Source organism: Acipenser ruthenus, chromosome 6 (genome assembly GCF_902713425.1).
Source record: "Acipenser ruthenus chromosome 6, fAciRut3.2 maternal haplotype, whole genome shotgun sequence".
Taxonomy (NCBI): Eukaryota; Metazoa; Chordata; class Actinopteri; order Acipenseriformes; family Acipenseridae; genus Acipenser; species Acipenser ruthenus.
The window spans coordinates 7,757,932-7,781,842 of NC_081194.1; the positions used below are offsets into that span (position 1 = coordinate 7,757,932).

The 23,911-nt window shown below is 40.6% G+C and overlaps 1 pseudogene; it reads left to right on the plus strand.

Annotated features, from left to right (window-relative positions):
- Positions 1-315: 315 nt before the first annotated feature.
- The window catches only part of LOC117411276 (tetratricopeptide repeat protein 27-like), a 53,042-nt pseudogene continuing 29,446 nt past the window's right edge, over positions 316-23,911 (plus strand).

A 23,911-nucleotide genomic window follows, 5' to 3' on the forward strand; every position in this document is an offset into this window, starting at 1 on the left:
AGTGCAACACCATTATTATAGATAGCTTTGCACTCACCTGCACTCTTTCATTTAACCTTGTGACATCAGGTAAAGTTTCTATTTGTTTAATATTTCTTGCTTCACACAGTCCCGCCCAGTCAGAGACTCAGAAAGCCAATCGGCTGCTGTATAGGTCTGATTGATGGAAACGATCCTCGCAGGCAGGTGTGTGCTTTTGATAACAATTAATTTAAAAAAAATCAATTGATGTAGCGACAGTTTGCACAATTCACACTCATTTTACTGAATACATTGCAGTTTAGAGAGGTGAGTTACAAAACCTGACCTGCCTTGGCAACCCTACTCTCAGATCAGGTGACACAGGTTGAAACGTCATTAAAGAAAATAGTGGGTTTTGGCAAAGATGCAGCTCTCCTTTCTTGTAAAGGTAAAGTAAACAGTTCTGTATTTTGACGTTTTTCTGTTGTGGGGGGGGAGGGGGCTAGTGGTAAATTGTGTAAGTTTCAAACTGAAATCTTCCATTCCATTCGGTAATAAAAAATAATATTAACTAAAAGGCTCAAAACTATAGATTGTGCGCGTCCCATGCAAGTAGCTGCCAGTCTGTTTTTCATTCAACAGTTTCCTTCAGTTTTCTTGAGAGTTTTTGTAGATTCGATATTCAGTTTGGTATTCGGCCGAATCTTTTTAGATGGATTCGGTGCATCGGTAATTGAAAGACAATTACAGGTAATCACTTTTCGTGTAATCTGACATTTTCTTTTGAGCTGTACTGCACGTTTTGCGTTTCCTTCAGCCAAATGCCATGTCTAAAGAAAAAGTTAAATACATCTAGAGTGTATATAGTACTGTAAAGTACCAGCTGCATTACAACCTAGAATACTGGATTTAACAGATCCGGTTTGGGTGTACCGTAACCTTTCTAGTTTCAGACTAACAAAGGCATCTTACTAAGTGCTTTTTTATTTCGGTTAGCTGAAAAGAAATGTAATTTATTGAGTGCTATTTTACGCGACTAGGATGATGCAATACACTTCTTGTACGGCCATGAAAGAAAAGCAGCGATGAGCAAATGTTGCAGGCTTTTTTTCTTCGTGAGATATCGGGTATGCCTTCCAGTTGCCCTTTGGTCTTTATAAGTACCCTCCGACATTTTTAAAGATTTCTTTTCCGAGCAAACAATTCACTCCGGTGTGATTTAATCAATTAATCACGAATCAATTAAAACCCCAAATATAAATAAATGACCTTAGTGCTGTACAGTAAAAACCATCTCTGATCTGTGTGGTATGTAAAGTACAATGACTGTCACCCTTTTAGATTTAGTTAAACGATACCTGATTGGAACAAGGGTCAGGACATATCGATTTTAATAATTAAGGAATAGCAGGGTTCAGGAGTGAAATAGTCACAAGGGAGGAGCGCTGGCCCAGTTTGAGAAATGACACCAGCTGGCTGACTATTCTCAAGCCCTGGGAATATGCCGTTCAGAAAAACAAACTTTGAAATACCATGCAATCTCTGCAAAGAGATAAGTGTGCACTCCGAGGTTGTGTCATTGTCAATAAAGATCCTCCGACGCTTGATTTTAAATGAGAAACGTTCTAAACCATTCATACCAAAGTACACCCGAGAGGCAGTCAAAACCATAACCCAACCTGTTTGGAAGGCTGTCACCATAAATTAAGGTTGAAGGCTAGATCACCAATTAGACTGCCCACTCTGAAGCAGAGCAGCAGTTATGTCACTGTGGCTGGATTTAGCAGCACAGTATAATAAAATGAGACGAGACATCTGTTTCAGATATGAAGCGGTGGGAGCACAGTAGCCTCCAGGATTTCAAAATTTCTAATTTAGCTTCTATTAAACTCTGTGATGGGCTTTTCTCTGCATTTACTTAATAAAGATAAAAGTGAAAAACTGCTATTGTAGCTGTCACTGCTTGTTAATATTCTATTAGCTTAGCATGTGTTCGAGGCACTGAGAAGGAAATAATGATATATTCCCTTTGACGGATGTCTAATCCGTGCCTGTAGATTACACCCCGCCCCCTTCCCCTACAAAAACACCATGCCTGTGTAAATCAATGCCTTCGAGGTTAAGATACCCTACTCAAGGCCATACCAGAAACTTTTGAAAAGGGCTTAGTGACAGAAAGGCTGTCTACAAGAGAACATTGGCTTTTTGTCATCCCTAAAGCAAATAGAAGTCTGGATAGTTATGATAATAACCAGCATTGTGTTAAATGGGTTGTGACCCATTTGTTGGGAGGGTAGTAGGAGGTTAAGTCGTGTTAGTCCATTCTGCATAACTATTAGTGCACAATGCTGGTCGGTAATGCTGGCTGCTTATTTTTTTTTTTTTTTTTTTGATTGCGTTACTAGAAACCTCAGAACTTTTATCCACCAATCGGGAAGCTGCATTGCAGGAACGTCTAGCTTTAAAAAAGTGAAACTGAAGAAAAGCAAAACACTGAAATGGTCATTAAACCTGCAAAAAGGCATTAAAAGCACCATTTACCAGTTTCTAATTACAATAATGTCCTGACTGGACATTGCCTTGGTGCTGTAGTATGACCTTGTTTGTACGATGGCGCCCGTTCTTATGACTCAACCTTACCAGCAGCAGTGCCCTCTAATCAGTGTTCTACATTTCTTTACTATGCCTGCTGTCTTCCCCTTTTAAGTAAACTGCCACAGATGCTCTGGCTAGTCAGGCAACCTGTGGTCCCTTTTAAACTTCAATACTCTTCATCCAAGTTGATAGTATCATAAGAATCAGCCAGTAACTCTAAGAGAACGAGACAGGTTTCTGACGAATTGCATTTTGCAAGATGACCCGTAAGGTACCTGTATGTCTGTTCCTACAGTTCATTCACATTTCATCAGAAGTGTTAAAAAAAATAGATTTGTGAGATGTGTTAAGAAATGAGTATTTGGAATATGAGAAGTCCGCAGTGAACTCTGCAGCTGCATGTGTGGGATGACCCTCTGCTACTGGATACAAGTGAATGAAATGTGTTTGTGGTTATGAGAAACATGAGCTAACGTCTGGGTTACATAAAATTGAACTCCCCACACCCGTTCACAGATAGGTCCTGTATAGGGATATAAACACATACCTTTATTTGCCCTTTGAGAAGCGAATGCTGTGATCTAGTATTAATGCCCCCCGCAAACAAAGAATTATTGCATCGTGTAATACGTTGTAGATGTTGTGTAATATACATTGTATAGGTTGAGACGGTTTGCTCGTACAGTTTCCTACCGGCAGTTGGTCTGCTTACAGTTTTCTTTTTTGTTTTATTTCCTCGTTTCAGGCAGTACATGTTACTGGTGTATGTAATTCAAGTAGAAAAAATAGGTTTGGTGTTCAACAAACAAAACTAATTGTGAGAAACGATCTTAAGTTATGGGTTCCAGCTTGCTCTGGGAGAAATTTTAATTAAATTTGAAGTTCAAGGTTTACATCATTGGCAGGCAATTCGAAACATTAGTTCTTTAGCGCCATTTGGATTTCTAAATGTGAAAACATTGCCAGCTTTTGAACAGCGCTGCCTTGTAAAGAAATTTAAGTCATGTTTTTGTGTCAGGAGACTGGGAAGGAAAACAAAATTGGAAACCAATGAGTAAAGTGTGCCATCTAACAAGCCAAAAGCAAGTCACATTTGAAATATATTGTGCAGGCAACGTGCATGACACAGATGCAGTGCAATGGTGTTTAAAGGCCCGATGACCGGCAAAGGAAAAATACATATATATAATTATTTAAACTTTGGGGGACCCTTCACAGTTTGATTAGAAACGTCATCGAGAAGGCCAATTAAACTGGTTTATGTATCTATACATTATATAAAATATTCCGTTTGATATTTTATTTTAAAACACTCAATCAATTATTGTAAGGTGACATTGGTTTTATGTTGGGAAATATTTTTAAGAAAAATAAAAAACTGAAATATCTTGCTTGCGTAAGTATTCAACTCCCACACATTAATATTTGGTAGAGCCACCTTTTGCTGCAATAACAGCTTTGTCTTTTGGGGTATGTATGTACCAGCTTTGCACACAGTGTCGGAGTGATTTTGGCCCATTCTTCTTGGCAGATTTGCTCAAGGTTGTTCAGGTTGGTTGGACGACGCTTGTGGACCGCAATTTTCAAATAGTGCCACAGATTCTCAATGGGATTGAGATCAGGACTTTGACTGGGCCACTGTAGGACATTCACCTTTTTGTTCTTGAGCTACTCCAATGTTGCTTTGGCCTTGTGCTTGGGATCATTGTCCTGCTGAAAGGTGAATTTCCTCCCAAGCTTCAGTTTTTTAGCGTACTGAAGCAGGTTCTCTTGCAGTATTTCCCTGTATTTTGCTCCATCCATTCTTCCTTCAATTTTAACAAGATGCCCAGTCCCTGCTAATGAGAAGCATCCCCACAGCATGATGCTGCCACCACCATACTTCACTGTAGGGATGGTGTGTCTTGAGGCATGGGCACTGTTAGGTTTGCGCCACACTTAGCGCTTTGAGTTTTGGCCAAAAAGCTCTATCTTGGTCTCATCTGACCACAAAACCTTTTCCCACATCGCAGCTGGGTCACTCTCATGCTTTCTGGCAAACTCCAGACGTGCTTTCAGATGGTACTTTTTGAGTAACGGCTTCTTTCTTGCCACCCTCCCATACAGGGCAGTGTTATGCGGAGCTCTTGATATGGTTGACTGGTGCACCATTACTCCACTCCCAGCCACTGAACTCTGTAGCTCCTTCAAAGTGATTGTTGGCCTTTCTGTGGCTTCTCTGACAAGTCTCCTTCTTGTTTGAGCGCTGAGTTTTGAGGGACTGCCTTTTCTTGGCAGTGCCTGGGTGGTGTGATGCAGCTTCCACTGATTATTGATCCAACTGTGCTCACTGGGATATCCAAACACTTGGATATTATTTTGTACCCTTTCCCTAATCTATGCATTTGTATTACTTTATCTCTAACTTCTATAGAATGCTCTTTGGTCTTCATTTTCCTTCAGATTCACAGCCTGACCAATGATCCTTCAACAGTGGGGTTTTTATCCAGAAAATGTGACAACAACTATATATAGTAGGGGTGGGTTAGAGAGTAGTCGAGTACTCTAAATAATTATAATTACTCGAGCACTCAAAAAATGAATATTTTTCTCTTCATGAATATAGTCGATTTATTGTAGCAATCCGACCATTTCAGGTCGGCAAGGCTTTAGTTTTGTGTCGTTTGTTTGTCTTGTTTCGTCTAGTCCTGTGCCTTCACGTTATCTTTATTGTTTCAAGGAGGGACCGTACCACTAGTTTCGGTAGTGTGGGTGTGAGCGGACCATGTCATCTAGAGCCCTTGCCTGCCCCCCCCATGAGAGTAGTGGTCCACTCGCTTTTCTGTGTGTGAGGGGACTGATAGAGCCAGAGCCTGTGTGTGTGGAATAGAGCGAGCGAGCGAGCGAGAAAGAGAGCAAGTTTTTAGGATAGAGACAGGAGGAAGGATTTATTGTTTTTGTGGTGTGGTCCTGGCCCTGACACTGACCCTGTTTAATTAATAAAGTAGTATTGTTAGCCCCTGAATCCCGTCTCCGTCTCCTGCTTTGAGCCTCAAGACCAGAGGTTGTTACAATATTGTATTCATGTATACCACCCTAACACTAGCCATGGAAGCCACTTTGACGGGTTGAGGTTTTCAAATTTAAATTACTCTGCGTGTCTGAAAGTTTATGTGGTTGTCCATTCATGACTTTTCCTAAATACATGTATTAAGTACCCTGACAGCATTTGAAAGGCAGGATCATGAAAATAAGGAAGTTATAAGGCCGCCCACCTGGAACTGCTAAAGCCGTCATTTTGACTGTCTTTTACAATACATGTTTTTATTTGAATATAACCTACAGTATAATATATATCTCCTATTATCTCTACTGGACCTGGCAGCCATCAATTCCTTTGTTTTGTACAAGGAATGCACCTGGGAAAATGTTATCTTGAAGCTAGCCATAGCGCTTTGGCAGAAACATTTTGATCAGAAAACTGCAAAGCAGCAGGCTGCAGCAGCTCAACCTGGATTCAGTGCTGCACGAGTGACACACGCAAGAGCTAACACCATATTACTTTCGTTTTAAATTAAAATCTACTTTCACTTTTACAGTTTTGTATGTACATATATCTGTTTACACACTTGTTTCTTTTGAAATGTTTATTTTATTATAGTTTTTCATTTTTTGAAGTAGTGCTTTATATGTGGTAAGTTAGAAAATAAAGCCTTTTATGTTTAATTGTTCATTTAAATACGGCGTTTCGGCTGTGCAGATGTTTGATATGATGTGCTTGAATAAAACCTTTGAGTTGTATCCGATAGTTTCTTTCATTTTAATACTGATGATGTTTGAAATGTAACCATCATAATAACTACTGGCGGTGGTTTTAGGTATGAGTATAACTGCAGCGGTTCTAGTGTTAACTTGTGGTAATGTTTGTGGCGCATATGCAGAATAATATTGTCTGGCATTAGGTTCAAGTACTCGAGCACTAAGTTACTCGAAATTCCCATCCCTAGTGTGTGTATATATGTGTGTGTGTGTGTGTATATATATATATATATATGTATATATGTGTGTGTGTGTGTTTATGCTTATTTTATAGTTTGTTTTCTGTTTGTCTGTTATGGCACAGCACTTTAGTTTTTGTCTGGAAAAATAACATCATTTGCAAAACAATAAATCATATACAAAAAATGAGACGGTCGAGCTGCACTTTCATGTCGGTGTTCATGATGAATAAAGTAGCTTTTCGTATTCCTGTCATATTTGCTGAGGTCATCTTGGTCCAGTTCCATGTACTGTAGAGATATCCAAATAAGCTAATGGTCTGTTAAAGTGGATCAGCCACTTTTATTGGCATGGATAATGTTCCACTGGGGGCAATTGTGGATTTCTTTCACAATTTTAGGCTTCGTTGCCTAGGTAAAGAGATGGGAGTATTGCATAATACTGCCTGCCAACCTTAAAAATAACGAACTGAGACGAACACATTTCTAGCATTTCCTTATCTCTAGCCAATATGGAAATTACTGCTACTAAAAAAAAAATACATAGTTTTATTTTATAAAGTAAGTGACATAACCCTGAAGGGCAGACATATCTCCTTGCAGATATTGCATGGTATTTCAAAGCATATTCCCAGGGCTTGAGAACAGTCTGCCGCTATTGGCTTTATGTCCTTTTAAAGACCTATATAAAGTACAAGGTGCATTATATAATACAACAAAAAAACCACAAACTGGAGATACAACGCAGAGAAAGATACAGTCCAACAAAGAAATAGAATGATAGGGCCACATCGCCAAGATTTTGTTCCAGTGCAAAGTTTGCACAATTTGTTTAAACTAAAAATGTTAAGGATTCAATAATATAAATTAATTACTTTGGTGCATCTGTCCTGAAACTGTATGAGTTTGTTAATATATTTTGTATAAACAGCTGAGCTTTACCATTTTTGTTGTAGTGTCTATAGCAGTGGTACTCAACTCTTCACAAGACTAATGGGGAAAATTCAGCAGTCAGGGTGCTATCTTAGTACTAAGGTCAGATATTGAGGCAGGTATAGTTAGGTCTTCTGATTTTCGGTTTTAACCGATTAAAACCCAATAAAACACCCCTGATACAAAAAAAAAAAAAATGAAATCGGTGGATAGCCAATAAACACTGGAAAAACTGTGGAAAATGGTTAATCAGTTCACATTGACTTTACCCTGTTCCCATTAAAAAATAAAACCTACTACAAAAATAATAATAAATACATTTCCCAGTGCTGCTGGGCAATGTCCCGCCTTCCTGAATTGCATCTATCATTGATTCGTTCTCAATACTTTAAACCCGCTCCAACTACCCAATGACAGCACATTCCTACATTTCTATTGGAGACTCCACTTGTGAGATTTAAAACGAGATTACAATCGGGATGGAGGCTTGTTAGCGGGATTTCAAGCTGTATTACAGTTAAGACGCGGAGGATTTAAAACAGAATTGTGGTGAAATGTACACAAATGTCTACGCACAAAAACCCCAGAAGAAATTTCATTGTGGAAGACAGCAAAGGAAAGAAGGTGCAACTTAAGTCTGCAAGTACTGTCGAGTTACTACTATACGTATTTTGACAGAAAAAAAAAACAACCCTCAAGCATTTTGAAAAGTAACCGAAAACACTAATTTTACACCGTATATCAAAAAACAAAAGCCCCGAAAAAAAGCGATTTACATAAAACTCGAAAACAGCTAAAAAGAAGCACCGAAAAATACAATTAATAAAACCCGAAAAACAGAAGCCCTAGGTATAGTACTCCCCCTTGCAGAAATTAAAGACATACTCTTCCTGCTGTATGTTGCTTTTGGTAGAATAGTTTCTGGTAAATAGAAGAAAGACGACAGAAAGACGGGGATAGCAGTGCTTTTCAGAATCCATGATGAATCAACAAGTGACTGAAAATTGTAATTATTGTACAGTATTAAAAAAAAATCGTCGTTGTCTGCTCTCCTCAAGAAATTGAAAAATGGATCTGTGTCATATGGTCACACATTCAGGCATTTTTTATATTTCTGCTTAAAAAAACAAACCAACTATTATCTTGCTGTCCTTGGTGTCGGTGTTTGCTCGTAGCTGCAGATAGGGTTACATTTTCCAATAATGTGCTCACTGATGATTTACAATAGACCTGTAGCACAGAGTAAGTTTTTAGACAAGCTAAATAAAACCGTGTTTCTATTTTTAGAAAGATGAAAAAAAAGTTGGTAGCAGGACTGTGGGGTGGGTTCCTGCCCGTACCTGGTGTGACAGTGTTAACACACATGTTCAGCTGCACTCCGCATGACTGTAAATGTTGCGTTTTATGATCCTATTTTCAGCCTCCTTATCTATCCATGCTTCAGCTTTACAGATCGCATCATCCAGCTTACTGTAACAACCCAGGATGACATCATAGTAACATACAGTAAGGTTTGTGTCCTATTGTTGGTTTTAGTTCTTGAGTGCTCCATCATTTACGGGATATGGCGTGGGTGTACAGGCATTTGAGTTTTGAGGTTTTTAATTTTCTATTGTATCAGATGAAAGAATGTGTAATGTGATAGAAATGCAAAGCGAGGTAGCTGCATTTAAACTGACACTAAATATTATTGGAGATAAACATCTTAATTGGATCCTTATTTCCTGTTGAGGAATGCATAAACAGCGATTTTGATTTGAACAAATACTTGCCCTGCCGGTGTGATGATTATCGTACAAACGGGTCTTGAAACAAGTAAATATTCAGCCACTTTCTTCAGTGGGTTTTTTGAGTACCTTTTTTTCACCCTCTATTTCTTTCTCTCTTTTGTTTCTTATGGCCTATCTTGCCAATAGACAAGGCACCTGTGAGATGTATTCTTTGTTAGGCTGAATAATACCTAGTCTTGAGTTACATGGTTGGAATTCCAGCAAACGGTGAGAAATCTCACTTTACCCTTGTTCCTTGTCCCCTAGGTGCAGATTAAATAGATTGCCTCTGCTTTTCTGATTCTTCTAAAACAAAACCTGTTCAGGGAGCCCCTATGGGCCACTATAATGTGATTAGGGGAGTGCATTTTTATATTGGTGAGACAGAGAGAGGGAGGGAGTGTATCTGATGGGTAGGAAATATACACTTGTGCATAGAGAGACATGCAATGCAGTTAGTTCATTACTCAGTACAGTGTGGTACTCTAGTAGATACTTCAGATGATCAAGCGATTCCGTATAGCCAACATGTTTAACTTTGTCTGTAAAATATGTAGTGCAGAATACAGTGGCTGAGTGAGAGAAGGAGAGGCCCGGTGCTGGACCTTATTGAGGGTCCAGATCTTTATGTAATACTTTTATAAATATAAAAACATGCCAAGTCAAGTGCTCAGTATTTAATTTATCCAAGCCATTTTATAATGTTAAGTGCTGTGACTGGCTTAACAAGATCACGTGACTGTGCGGTAATAATTGTCTTACCACATGGCTATAACATCGCAACGCACCCAGGGCATGCGGTAAGAATTGTCTTACCGCACACCCTGTCGTGGGTTATTTCTTACATATTTTATTCTCAGAATGTTAGCATGTATGAAACGGTATACAACTACATGTAATAAGCATTTCTACTCGCCCACTTGAATTGCATTTTGCGTGCATCTTTTCTTCCAATACCACACTCTTTTTAATCACAAGTGAACCAGTTTAATCACCAGTCCCTCCAGGATTCCGCAGAAATTCACACAGAATTTTTTTTCAGAAAATCAGAAATACAGGCAGCGTGTTGATTAGCTTTAGTTTATTCTGGTACCCAGCAGCACCCGTTAACAGCCTAAACCACAGGATGAATCGTGCTGCACACAGAATATAACTGCAAAAGACTGCTGAACAGTACCCCAAAACCTTCCATGAAGACAGTAGGAAACTGTTTTGCAGTATTGAGAGACCACGAGGCTAAAGTACAGCTTGTACTACAAGTGGTCACGGAATTTGAAAAAGAGACACCAACGAAACATAAACAGTGCCTCATACCAGCCTCCATGAAAAGACAGTTACGAGAAAAACGTTAGGGAGCTCATCTTAATTCAACCATTTTTTTTTTAAACATAATTAAGAGAATAGGAGTAACCGATGAAGACGAGGGAGAATAAAAACTGCAAATATAAATGTGAAAGATATTATCACTGTTAAGTTTTTACAACTTTTAAGAAATGGCGGAGCAAAGGAGAGTACTAAGTAGACCAGAATTTCAGTGGTCAGTCTGCAGCGTGGCGGGAATTCTGGGAGTTTAAAAGAGGCTAGTCTGCCACAGTGAAGGAGAGATCGGTAGTGAGAGATCCCGTGAGACAGTATGGTGAGAGGCCAAATGTGGTTCACCTTTGTGTGTTGCGCTAGGCAAGTGAACAACGCTGTGGATTACAAAGGCAAGGATTAATGGAACAGAAACGAGCAGTCTGCACAGAGAGGGCAAGAGTCAACTATTCGCCGTAGTGCAGGGGGGGGCTGTGTGTTATGCAAACCTGCAAGTCATTGTTAAATGCAAAGTGTGTTGTTGACTGCCTGTTTCCAACGCAAGTGTTTAGCGCTGGAAACCAGGAAGACAAAATAATTTAGTTCAGTGGGAACCTGGTAGTTAAAAGGAAAGCAGTCAGCGGTGTGCTTGTTTCACAGTGTGTGTGATACCATTGTGAAAGAAGAATTCCATTAGCACTCAAAGTTGAGTTGAGTCTATTTTAAGTAACCTGCTTTATGAACAGCCTTCCGGGTTTGAAAGGAGAAACAAAGACAACAAGAAGTTTGAAAATCGTTTTAATCAGCTGTACTTTGTCACAGGTCCTTGTGTTGTCCAACAGAGGGCGTTGAGGGTTGGAACCTTCCAGAACCACTGGCCTGCAGTACCAGTGATTCCCCAGCAGAGGGGGTCAAAAACAACAGAACTTACCTGCTAGAACAATAAACCTGAAAGAAAGGGTGTGTGATTAAAAGAAGAAAATACAAAGACTTAATACCCTGGTGAGGGTTAGGATTTTATTTTCCTTTTTATTAATTTCCAGTATTTGCTTCATTTGTGTATTTATTATAATAAATATATTTGGATTTATTGAACTACGGTTTCCTGGTCTCATTTGTGCAAGGATTTGTCAGAATTTCCAACATATTTGAGAATCCAGCTCACAATATGCAAATAAGTACAATTATAAAATGGCTTGGATAAATTAAATGCCGTGATTGGCTAAACAAGATCGCACGACCACGTAGTAAGAATTAGGGGCGAATCACCTCTGAAGATCAATCAATTTTGTGGATTTATTTTCTTTAAAATCTCAAAATCTCTGTCTCTCTGGCACTGCGATGATACAGCCCCGGACTGCAGAGAATCAAAACCTGGGTGGAGATCATTTGTATTGGATCTTAGCAACGAAGGGACAGCGTATGACAAAAAAAAACCCCAAAAAAACACTAGGTTCATATTTAAGAATATGGTGTAAAAATACATACATTCCAGTAATTGCAGACACCAGTGTGTGTTATAATGCAGTGAGTAGCTTTGTTCAGGTTGACTGATATGAGTGACATTCTGCATGGCTGCCTCTCTCACAGTCTGGGAGGTTCTGGAGCAGTGTTGCAAACTCTTCCTTGGTAAAAGTCACTAGACCCACCAAAGTCTCCAGATTGGGCAAAATGTCACTAGAGCAGAAAAAGGGAGCGAGGGAGGTGGGGTGTTACCAACTGATACTATATTACTAAAGTACACACAATAAATTGTCATTGTACACACATGTACTGGTGCCTGTGTAATGTTTTGCAAGTACAATTAAATATAATTAATGTATCTTACCTTTAATAATTTCTACAAGAGTGCCTGGAGGACAGCCTTGTCTAAAGGGGGCTCCTCCTCTTCAGAACGGGGCTGACTGCTTCCAGATGAGTATGACGCCATCGTGCCAGTGTGGTAAGCAGGCTGTACTCGTAGAATTTCTTGCCAGCAGCTTGGAGGCCATATCGAATATGAAGAATTGAGTTCACAGTACACAGTGAGAGACGATTTCTTAACTAATTTTTTATCGCATTAAACTGACTGAGGACATGCTCCACATCTGCATTGCTGTGTGGTAGAGTAATAACAGTAAGTGCCAGATTACACAGCTGTCACCTGCCTCTCAATTCTGTTTATTTCCTCTGATGTTGGCACTAATACCCCTTCTCAACTGGCACCCCCGACCTGTGAGGGCTCGGTACGGTACGGGTACGGGTGGTTCTCCACTGGCTATTTGTCGAGCCGGGCGAGAACCAAACCGTGACACAAGACATCTGAATCTGGCTTGCTAGCCTGCCAGTGTCGGCACGAGGTAGATGATGTACCATGTCAATCATAAAGATCGCCACCTCTGAATGGTGGAGCTGTAGGGAAAGGCGGGCAGGGGTAATCTAGTGCATCTGCTGCCGAAGCAACAGTCCTCACAGCCTATAGGAACAGCAGGGGGGCTCGCAGTTTGGGAGTAAAAAAGCTAATTGTAGTACGGGGGGGGGGCGGGCTTTAAATGTAGTGTTATGTACTAGGTTTTTTATTATTTAGAATAGAAAGTTGCTAGAATGTCACCAGATTTTATTCAGGGTAGATAAATTAGCTACATGTCACATTCTCATTTATAAAATTTCCATTGTGTTTACAAAGTCACCAAATCTACTGACAAATTAGCTAAATGCTCAACACTGTTCTGGAAAAGTTAAAATAGTGATGAGATGAGACGCAGGCAACATGTTTACAGGCATTACAAATACAAGTACAGAGTGTGATTATTGTGCTAGGTGAAACAGTGATTTTAACGCTTTAGACCCCACAATAATTTAAGAACCCTTCTGTAGATTCCTTGGAATTGAAAACGGAGCTTTTGCCTATGTTTTATTCAAATAAACATAACTCAAAAGCTATGGCAAATTTATAATTACAATTTTTTTTTTTAAATGTCAAATCATTCTTGCAAATAACACCACACTTGACAGTTTTTGTAAAGTAAAACTTGTTGTTTTACTTTTAACAAATGTAACTGGATATAAAAAAATGCAAGAAAAAACTGTTTAAAAACTATTTACAAAAATATAGCCCTATACTATACATGGTTTGCTGTATTCATATTTTGAAATACTGTTTTTGAATTAAGCAATTCAATTTAAATATTGAAGTTCATTATTGAACCTATGAATTTCTGGAAAAATCGTGGCTTTAAAACTGCAATAATAACATTGTAAACTTTGTAACTGCAAAAGTAACATTGAAAATTCTTAAAGACTGAAAAGTATAACTGGATGAACAGAGAGAGGGGGGTGGGGGGGAGGGACCATTATTTGCTAACCAAGTATTTTGTCATGTGTATTACACCATTACATGAAATTCCTGAAACAGGGTCCCATTTTGTAAAACAAAAAGCAACTGATGTGGTTTTTTTTAAAATTCTTATTGAAATTGAATTTACCCCAAACAAACAAAAATATACATACAAAACACAGAGCTCACGCATTCAAATATTTTTCTATACAACAAAATACAACAAAACACCTGCTTATTACATTTACTTCGCCAAATGCATACCAAAGCTCCAGCCTCCAACAAGCCAGTATAAAACAACAAGCATACACTGGAATGAAAAAAGGCAAAGCTTGCATGTTATTTACAACCAACACAGCCCACTACTTCTGGTAAATCAATCCAGCCACAATCAAATCAAACCGATTACAGATATTCAATACCCAATACTAACTGCCTTGCTATTTTTTTTACATTGTTTTTAGCATTTGATTAAATTACATATAAACAGTGCATCGTACAGTTTGGTATAGCAGCGATATTTCACTTTTTTAATACTTGTAGCTCATCTAAATCCATTTCTGAGGGAGGGCTTAGGTCGGCCAGGGTGTTCTCGGCTCACCGCGCACCAGCGACCCCTGTAGTCTGGCCGGGCTCCTGCAGGCTTGCCTGTAAGCTGCCCAGAGCTGCTTTGGCCTCCGACGCTGTAGCTCTGGGTTGGCTGCATGGTGGGCTTGCCGAGTGAAAAGCGGTCGGTTGACGGCACACGCTTCGGAGGACAGCATGTGCTCGTCTTCGCTGCTCCCGAGTCAGTGCGGGAGTGGTAGCAGTGAGCTAAGCCTAAAATACAATTGGATATTTCAAATTGAGAGAAAAACGGGGTAAAATCAGTTGCTGACAACTACATTTAAAAAAATAAATAAAAAAATAAAATAAAGTTGAAATTGTATTGTTCTTATTTATTAATACTCAGTAATACTTTTTTTCATTGAAAAGTCATTGCTGCAGAATTTTTACTGCAGACTTCCTTGAGGATGAATTAAAATTGAACAAAAACGGTCCTGTGGATGAGCGATCAAAGCCCATACTTGGCTTCAGCACAGAGAGCTATGTCCTCCCAGGCTTGAATCTAGGCTGCTGATTGACAAAAAAAACAACAACTGCATTTTCTGAATAAATAGTTATTCAGTTAAACTGTGTTCTTTCTTTCTGTGGCCAATAAATAGCTTTATATAGGAATCCTAAGCAAAATTACACAGCATCCTACACTTTGGCCTTGACTTAAGCTTAGTGGCCTTGGTGCCCTCTTCAAATTTATTGAACTGAACACCATTTTGGCCTTGCCCTTTTTGTTGCCAATTTAGAGCCCTGCACAAATGTCTGCAGGCCAATTCAATAAAGAGTATGAATCTCTACCTCAGAGCTGAACAGTCAGGTGCCAACGAGATAGGGTTGTATTTGCATTGTATGTGTTAGAGATTGGTAAGTAAACAACAGTAATTTGAATAATGTGGTCAAGCAGATTCAATTGGAATTGGGAGTTTGTGGTTTCTGTATCACTTGGAACAATTATTATGGGACCAGTGTTCTACACAATGAAACATTTTGATTCACAGACACGTGGTTTAATTAGGTCTGACTATAAAGACCTTGGAACATATTCAAAAAGCAGTTCAGTCCAATGCTAGGTTTTACTAAATGTACTTTGTAAAAAAGAACTAACAAGAAACAACTCTGGTGTGTATATGAGATGTTAAAATAACCTCCTCCAATTTTTTTCATTCACCCCATGCAATTCTATCAATGTCCTGCTTGCATTCAGTATATTTATTTATTTTTGACAGCAGGTATCACCTGGCAAGTGGACAGGTTACCTGGTTTTATCACTAGCAAGATTGCTTTGTGATAGCCCATGCCAGATCTGTTCAGCACAGTAAACACGCCCCAGTTATACCGCAGACTCCTACAACTGCCATCAGCCCTCCATATTTCATTTCGGCAACCAGATGCTCTTCATTTGGAAGTTTTGTGAGCAGGAGGCTTCAGACAGCTCGGGAGGTGTTTGCCAAAACTGTGGGACAAACCACAGAACGATTCCTCCCCTGCCTCCTCCTCCTCAGCTAGAACTGACTGTGCTCCCTTTAGCTGAGAAACTTCTGGTAGTCTCGTTCTAAATATAGTGGGGCTCCGGAGGAAGACACAAACAAACGAGAGGGAATTCCTTCAAAAGAAGTCAGTCTGTGTCAAAGGGAAACCTTTTGTTACTGATGGTGGGTGGGTAAACTGAACCCCGCAGGGACTGCACTGACATGGAAACGGATCTCCTTCCACGCGTTTCACCCTCGTCGCACTGTCAGCCAGACAGACCAGTGTAGCGCAAGAAGGAAGTCCTCGCTCAGAGCTGTCTTGTTTTAAAGATTCAGGGTGACGTGCGATATTAGAATTCACTGTTTCTGACGCACATGTGGATTTCCTCAGGTGTGGAAGCAGACAAAAGCCATAAATCAGTTTGATGTGTGAAAAAAAAGAGAAGTCTTTTTTTAATAGCATTGACCTGTATTCCCAGTGAGTTTATAAGAAGGGAGAACCGTTTCTGTAAGCCTGTGCCCTTGGAGTTTTTATATTACAGGCAAGCTTCATGATGTGCTGGGTGAAATGACCTGTTCACTGCATTCCAAATTACAGTAGTTTTTTAAGCTTATATGAAGAAACTGAGATAATACCAAATATCTACCATATACCCCTCTGGTGAAGTTGCTTACAACTGTAATGAAGTGAACAAAGATCGAGGTGTTTTACAGACACTGATTAACATGACAGCCTGTTGTTTATTATATTACCGTGATGATTGAACTCTTAGAAGCATGGTGTGTATTTCATCTCACTGCTGATGGATGAAGGCATTGCTGCTTCTTTATCAGATTCAACCCTGTCATTGTTAATGATAGAAAAGGTGGTTTGTTTGGTGGCAGGGGCAGGGCTGGCGTAATCGTATAGGCAGAACAGGCGGCTGCCTAGGCACGGCAAATTGAAGGGGGTGGCAAACACGGTACATAATTACATTTTATAATTCACATTTCTTTAGTCGTAAAATGTTAAACATCTTAGATCGCTGTTTCTTGTTCTGCTAAACTTATTGCTGATGTTAAGGAACCATATCATGAACAGTGGTGTAGTCCTAAATCTGGAAGTACGGGAATGCTGGGGGGGCGGGGTGATCATGCCGGTGCGGTGTCACGTGAAATCTGGAAGGACGGGAACGCTGGTCTCCCCTGGGAACAGGCTTGTGGTTGTTGAGCCCGTTGGTAAGCAAATGGCGCCTTGAATTTCCTTGCGTCTTCAAATGGGGCGGGGCATTATTGGATTTCATTGAATTACCCTGACAATGATTCTTATAAAAACACGTTGCTAATACAGGATTATCAAAACGTTTTACATCTCTGAAATTCTACGATGACTGTCCTGGAGATCGCTAGATTTGTAGCTAGTTGCTTTTGACAACAAATCTCATCTAGTCAGCCCTTAAAGTCACTAGATTTGGCGAGAATTTCAAATTGTCAACACTGCTTGAAGGCGCAGAAAAAAATATTATTATTATTATTATTATTATTATTATTGCCTTGACACAACAAGGAAAAGAGATCGCTTCATCGGTGCCCAGGCATTGAAATTAGAGCGGTTGTGTGCCATTTAAGCATTTTCATAACACATCGATAAAGATTTTTTAATTCTTAAGTCAAGGATCTGTCTGTAGAAAAAAGCACTGGAGGATTTGCTGTGCACGATTATATGATCACTAACCTACACGTTAGATACCAGTTTTATAGAAGTTAAGGAACGCAATACGATACTGTATAAATAAGGTACAATGAAAATACGATGTGTTTGAAGTAACCTGCGTATGCTGTATCAATTGTTATTTATAACTCTAAGCTCATGCATGGTGATTTATTGATCATAAATATTGTCATTGTAGAGCTGACAGTAGATGTCACTGCAGTTTGTAACCAGAGCGATGGTTGTATATAGCTGTATATAGTTTTGTGACAACGTGAAAAAAAAAAACATAATCTGGTATACAATTTTGTTTATTCGTTGATTTTAGCAGCAGTGTGGAGTAGTGGTTAGGGCACTGGACTCTTGACCGGAAGGTCATAGGTTCAATCCCAGGTGGGGGACACTACTGCTGTACCCTTGAGCAAGGCACTTTACCTAGATTGCTCCAGTAAAAACCCAACTGTATAAATGGGTAATTGTGTAAAAAAAAGAATGTAATTGTATGTAAAAATAATGTGATATCTTGTAACAATTGTAAGTCGCCGTGGATAAGGGCGTCTGCTAAGAAATAAATAATATATATATGTATATCTAAGACTGAAAAGGGAGGGCGGCAACATTTTGTTTGCCTAGGGCGGCAAAAATCCTTGCGCCGGCCCTGGGCAGGGGATCTGATCTTGGATTTCCATGCAAACCATTTCAGTAAACGTTAGGCCCTACATAGTTTCATAAGGAACAGATGGTTATTTATAGGATCTTTTTGTTACAGTAGGACCAGCTCACATCCTTAATTTCCGCATGCAGGGAGCGCGTGATAAGTACCATTTTGTTTTAAAGTTTTCACAAGTAAGGAAAGCTCACCATAATAGTCTGTTATCTTAAAATCCTCTAACCTTTTACAGTCTTGTAGGTATTAAACAGTCAAGCCAAAGAGATAATCTCACCTCTTTTGATTGTGTTTTGTTGGTGTGTGAAGTGACCTGCTGTAAGTGGGAGCAACACAGATGATAATCTTACTGTACTGGTACAGAACCAACTTCATGCTTCCAATTCTCGACACCTGCACTTTTAAACCTGTCAGTTGTGGAATCTTGTTGTTGCTCATCTTCAAGCTTTGACTCTGCAGAGTAACCTGAGCCTTTTAAAGGGGTTGTAGCCAACAAAATAATTCCATAAATCCTACCTGTCGAGCACTTCCATTCACTATGTAGGTCTCAAAATGTGCTTTTTTGAAAGAAGCAAACATATATATATTTTTTATTTTATAGTAACCAATAATGCCCACTGTGCTAAGCAGCGCCCCCAGTGCATTGCAGTTATAGATTACAGACACTGGACATGTATAGGTACATGGAGCTATTGGATAAATATAAAATATACAACTTTTAAAATGTGTGTGTATATATCGTTTATAGGTGTAAACACCAAATTATTTTATTTGAGGAGACTATGTTGTACCACCAGCATCATTTAACCACCGATGAGTAATGTGACTTTTTTACCTATGTATCTTTTGCAGGTTTAGTTAGTCATTAGAAGCTAAAAGCAATTTTGTGCACACTAACTGATGTGCAGGATTGTGTGTCAATGCATCATGTCGGCTAACTGCTATGTTTGTTTTTGTTTCAGTGCTTGCTCTCCCAAAAGTGACGAGCCTGATGCTCAGAACAAAGTTGGAGAAGGGAAGCTTGCGTCGAGTAGAGAGAGTATTGACACAAACACAGGTACTTATTGTCTCATACTCGAGCTAGTCTCCAGAAAGGACACAGGTACGCCTTCCTATCAGTGTCTCAAACTCCTTTCCATCTCCAGAAAGGACACAGGTACGCCTTCCTATCAGTGTCTCGTACTTGATCCAGTCTCCAGAAAGGTACAACAACCCTTGTTATTGTTTGGTTTGCTTAAACGAAGAGATCTGTGTAGAAAATCACAATTATCAAGGAGTGTTTCAATCCAGCGAGTGTGCTTGTGGATGGGCAGCAAGATTAGGGGTGTTAACCACTGCAGGGCTGGTCTGTACTGAGCTCCACCGGCCACTCTCTCCTAAACAAAAACCTGAAGGGCTACTGTTACCTGATTGTAGTCACTTAGTCATGTAGTTTCTCACCAGAAAGCACAGAGCAGAACAACAGAATCAGGCTGTATATAATAATCTTTGCAGGAAATTTGCCTTCGTGTCTGTATGCACTTTAGCTGGATGGGAAGTAGCCGGCTGTTAAAACTCCCCTTGTTTACTCCAGGGTTTGCTGCTAGGGCGGGGACCTGAGATTTAGACGATGCAAACTGTGATAACATGGGAAGTGCAGAGCATATCCTGCCACTGGAAGCCGGCGAGAACATCTGGTTCTCAGAGACTAGCCTCGTCTCTCATTGTCAGTCACTGGCAGACCCCAGTCAGCCTGCCTCTTCAGCGGCTGTTTGTTCTGGCTCCCTGTGGAGACTATCAAAGGTTTTGATGTCATTCTTAAGACCAGAAATAAGCCCTTCCCCAGCCTGCAATGACAGGTCGGGAGTTTGTAACAGCCACTGCAGTATAGGGACGTATTGAAATGTCAAGTGCCGATGACGCACTCCTATAAATTGAAATAGTGAGATGCAGGAAAATTTGAAGCACACACAAAAAAAAACGGGCAAATACAATTCCAGATCCCAGAATTCTCTTTTGTTTTTTTTTGTTTTTTTATTATTTTAATTTTTTTAAGAATACCAAAAAACCTTAAAAGAATGCCCTCGTATCACTTAACCCTTTAACATACAAATCGTTACCAATGTGGTCACAGTACCAATAAAGGGTAAAAAAAAAAAAAAGATTGAAGAAAAAATAAAAGCCCTTTGAAATCCATCTCTCTTTTTGCCTGGGTCCAGTGAGCATTGTAATCTCTTTGGAAGCAGTGGATCAAGTGCGTCTGAACTTTCTTATACATTAAGAAAGTACTATACTTTTGCGTGTCCTGTCCGCATTTTGACCAGGGACAAACCACCTGTTGGTTTTTCCACTTTATCTCTGTGCTCAATCACAGGCACATAATATAATGGAGAGACTGTGTGAGTTCAGAACACAAGTTGGTGGTGTTGCAAGTGCATTTGCTGCCTTCGGTATTCTGGGAAGAAACTTCAAATGGGCTCATGCTGAAAAGAATGTTTCATCAACATTGTCTCATCTGCTTCAGTTACAGTATCCCCTCTGCTCTAAAAAGAAAAAAGAGTCTTGTATAAAGTTGCAGCCAAGCTGCTATGTCATTCCTGCATACATTATACATTTCCCCGGGGAAGTGGTCTGGGTTATGTTATAGCAGTATGAGGCTTGATCTACACTTGTTATTGTGATCAAGCCTTCTTTTGCTTTTATGTTTCAGTGGTCTTTCCGTAGAGAATAGAAAACTGTGTGGGTTTGGTTTGACACTCTTAGCCCCCTAGTGAGGATCACAGAGTGAAATGACATGCTGGAGTATTAGATTATATATGAGAAGTGCTTGATCTCATGTAGCCACACAGCTTCAAGGGCTGGAAGAACATGCTGGTCTCTATTAATGCAATACAAAGCCTGCCATAAATTCACCACTGTGGCTGCCTTCTGATTGTTGTATTGCTGTAGTTAGTAGGGAGTCCGTTCATCAAAAAGGCTCTATATTCAGGAATGTCTCCTTCCTTCTTAGGCAGCAATTCCATTAGCTCTGTGTCCGCTAACAATGCTGGTGCATTGGTAGAACATTGGCTGAAAATGGTCTCGCAGTGCCCTAATGCTGCTGTCACTTCTGCCCGCAGCTCCTGATGTTCTTTGAGGGTATCCCATTACAATACTAACCTGTCTAACCCTACTTATTTTTAGAGATACTGTGATTTTATCCACACAACATGCACCCTGTACAGAACTTCACAGCATCGATTTTATCACTTGCTTGTTAGTATTTGAACAGTGCGAGCTGCTGATATCACAGGCTGCTTTACCGTCGCCATATCATACACATAAAGATTCAGCTATTGATTACAGGGGGCTAAACGCTTCTTCTCTTTCAATACAGTCATTTACCACTTCTAGCTTTCTAGTTTATGCTTACATAAACACATACAGGCATTTTTTTGTCTTAAGAATTGTATTGGCAGAGATGAAAGCATCATACTTTTTCTTTATTTTTTGCCTGATTATTTTATCCCCAATTTAGAATATCCAATCATTTTTTCGCCTCACTGCAAGAATTCCTCACACAGCTCAGGAGAACTGAAGGTACCTCCTAAAGACCCGAATCCTGAATAATTTATACCAAAGCTGCTCACCGAGCCTGTGAAGCAGTCGTGACCCCACTCCCAAGGGATCAAAAGGGCTAAAGTCACAGATCTCAGTATCACTTTTCCTTTTAAAACTGGCCTGATCATAGAGCTTTGTTCAGATAAGTACATTGCTGCTTCTATCTGTATATATTTTGCTTTTCTATGTTTTTACTAGGAGCCTACCGCCTCTCCCATACACCCCCCCCCCCCCCCCCCAGTTCACCAGGAATTTCTATATGAAATCCAGTCTTCCTGGGACCATCCAGCAACAGCTCTTGTCTGGCCCATTTTCCGCCGGTTGAGGCTTCCATGGCTGCTTTGGTCCAGGCACCTAATTTGGCGCTACTATCCAAAGACTCCGCCTGCCCCTAACAAGCAGTGCCAGGTTTCTGAGGTGATCCTCAAAGGGCTTATTCAGCCGGGGCGTTCACCGCACGGCTAGGGAACAATAGCAGCATCCTGGTAGCTTACCAGTCACATTTGCTGCGGTCCCTCTCCACGAACCACAGGCCCTCACCACAACAGCTGGAAGAGCTGCGCCTGGTGAAATAAAAACCTGCTCTGTGTGTCTAAACTCAACGGATAGCTGTAGGCATAAACCTGGCTGCGCTGGTAGCTGCCTGCAGGCAGCTTTGGCTTCCCCAGGCACGGGTGCCTGACTGGGACAATGCACCGCTGTTGGACGCCCCGGTCACTCCGGGGCATACGTTTGGTCCTGCGGTGGACGAAATGCTGTAACGCTCTCACAGCGGGCGGGAATACGCAAAGGAGCTGGTCCGTCTGCTTCCCAAGCGACAACCTCAAGTGCGTAAACCAGTGGCAAACTGATGCCCTAGGCCCAGCAGCCTCAAAGACCGGCATAGCCGACTGCGCCCGCTGCCAGAGGTGATGTTCGGAACTGGCCACGGCTGAAATCACTCATTACGGGGACCTGCTAGCGATTTAGATGCCTTTGCACACCAGTGGCCGAGGCAACTGTTATGTGCCTTCCCACCCCTCGCCCTGCTCCCGCTGTGTCTGGAGAAAATCAGGCATGACCGGGCCAAGGTGCTCCTTAGTAGCCCCTTATTGGCCCAGGAGGCTCTGGTTTTCAAACCTGCTCAGTCAGGCGCGGGGGACCTTATGGCATCCTGTCCCATCGAGTCTGCAGCTCTGGGTCTGGCCCCTGAATGACTGCATCTGAGTCTGCTATGGGGCGAAGTCTCATGGCCAAGCCCTGTCTAAGCAGAGCCTGTCCAAATGGATAGCAGACACTGCCTATGAGCGAGCCAATTTGCTCCCTCCAGAAAAGCTCACTGCCCATTCCACCAGGTTTTGGAACTAGAGTGTTAAGGGCGGCTTCTCAGTCGACCCTTACAACACAGGTATAGAGGTGAGTTTCTCCCTTAGTATTTTTGCCCTAGCTACGTGTTACTGGGGTTCCGTAGCCTTGTAGCACTCCGGTTGTGCGGCAATCTTGACCTTGCAACGGCTTGGGTATACTGACCCATTCAGTAATGGTTGCATTTCTTACTTGAAGGTGAATGTTAGGTTATTATCATAACCCTAGAAATGTAACCATTAACATTCGCAGCAGTCTTGAAGTAAAAATGACGCTGAGATCTGTGACTGCAGTCCTTTTGATCCCTCGTGGGGGGGGGGGGGGGGGTCATGACTGCGTCACAGACTCAAAGAGTAGCTTTGGTATAAAGTATTCATGATTCGGGTCTTTAGGAGGTAAATACCCATTGTATGTAAAATTAATGTGTAAAAAATAATGTAATTGTATGTAAAAAATAATGTGATCTCTTGTAACAATTGTAAGCCGCCCTGGATAAGGGCGTCTGCTAAGAAATAAATAATAATAATAATAATACTTGAAAGGGAACCTTCAGTTCTCCTGAGCTGTGTGAGGAATTCTTGCAGTGAGGGGAAAAAATGCTTGGATATTCTAAATTGGGGAAGAAATAATCAGACACTCTAAATAAAAAAAAAATAAAGAAAATGTGGGATTGCATTGAATGACTGGAATTGCGATTCTACTTATGATAACCTTCTTTGTC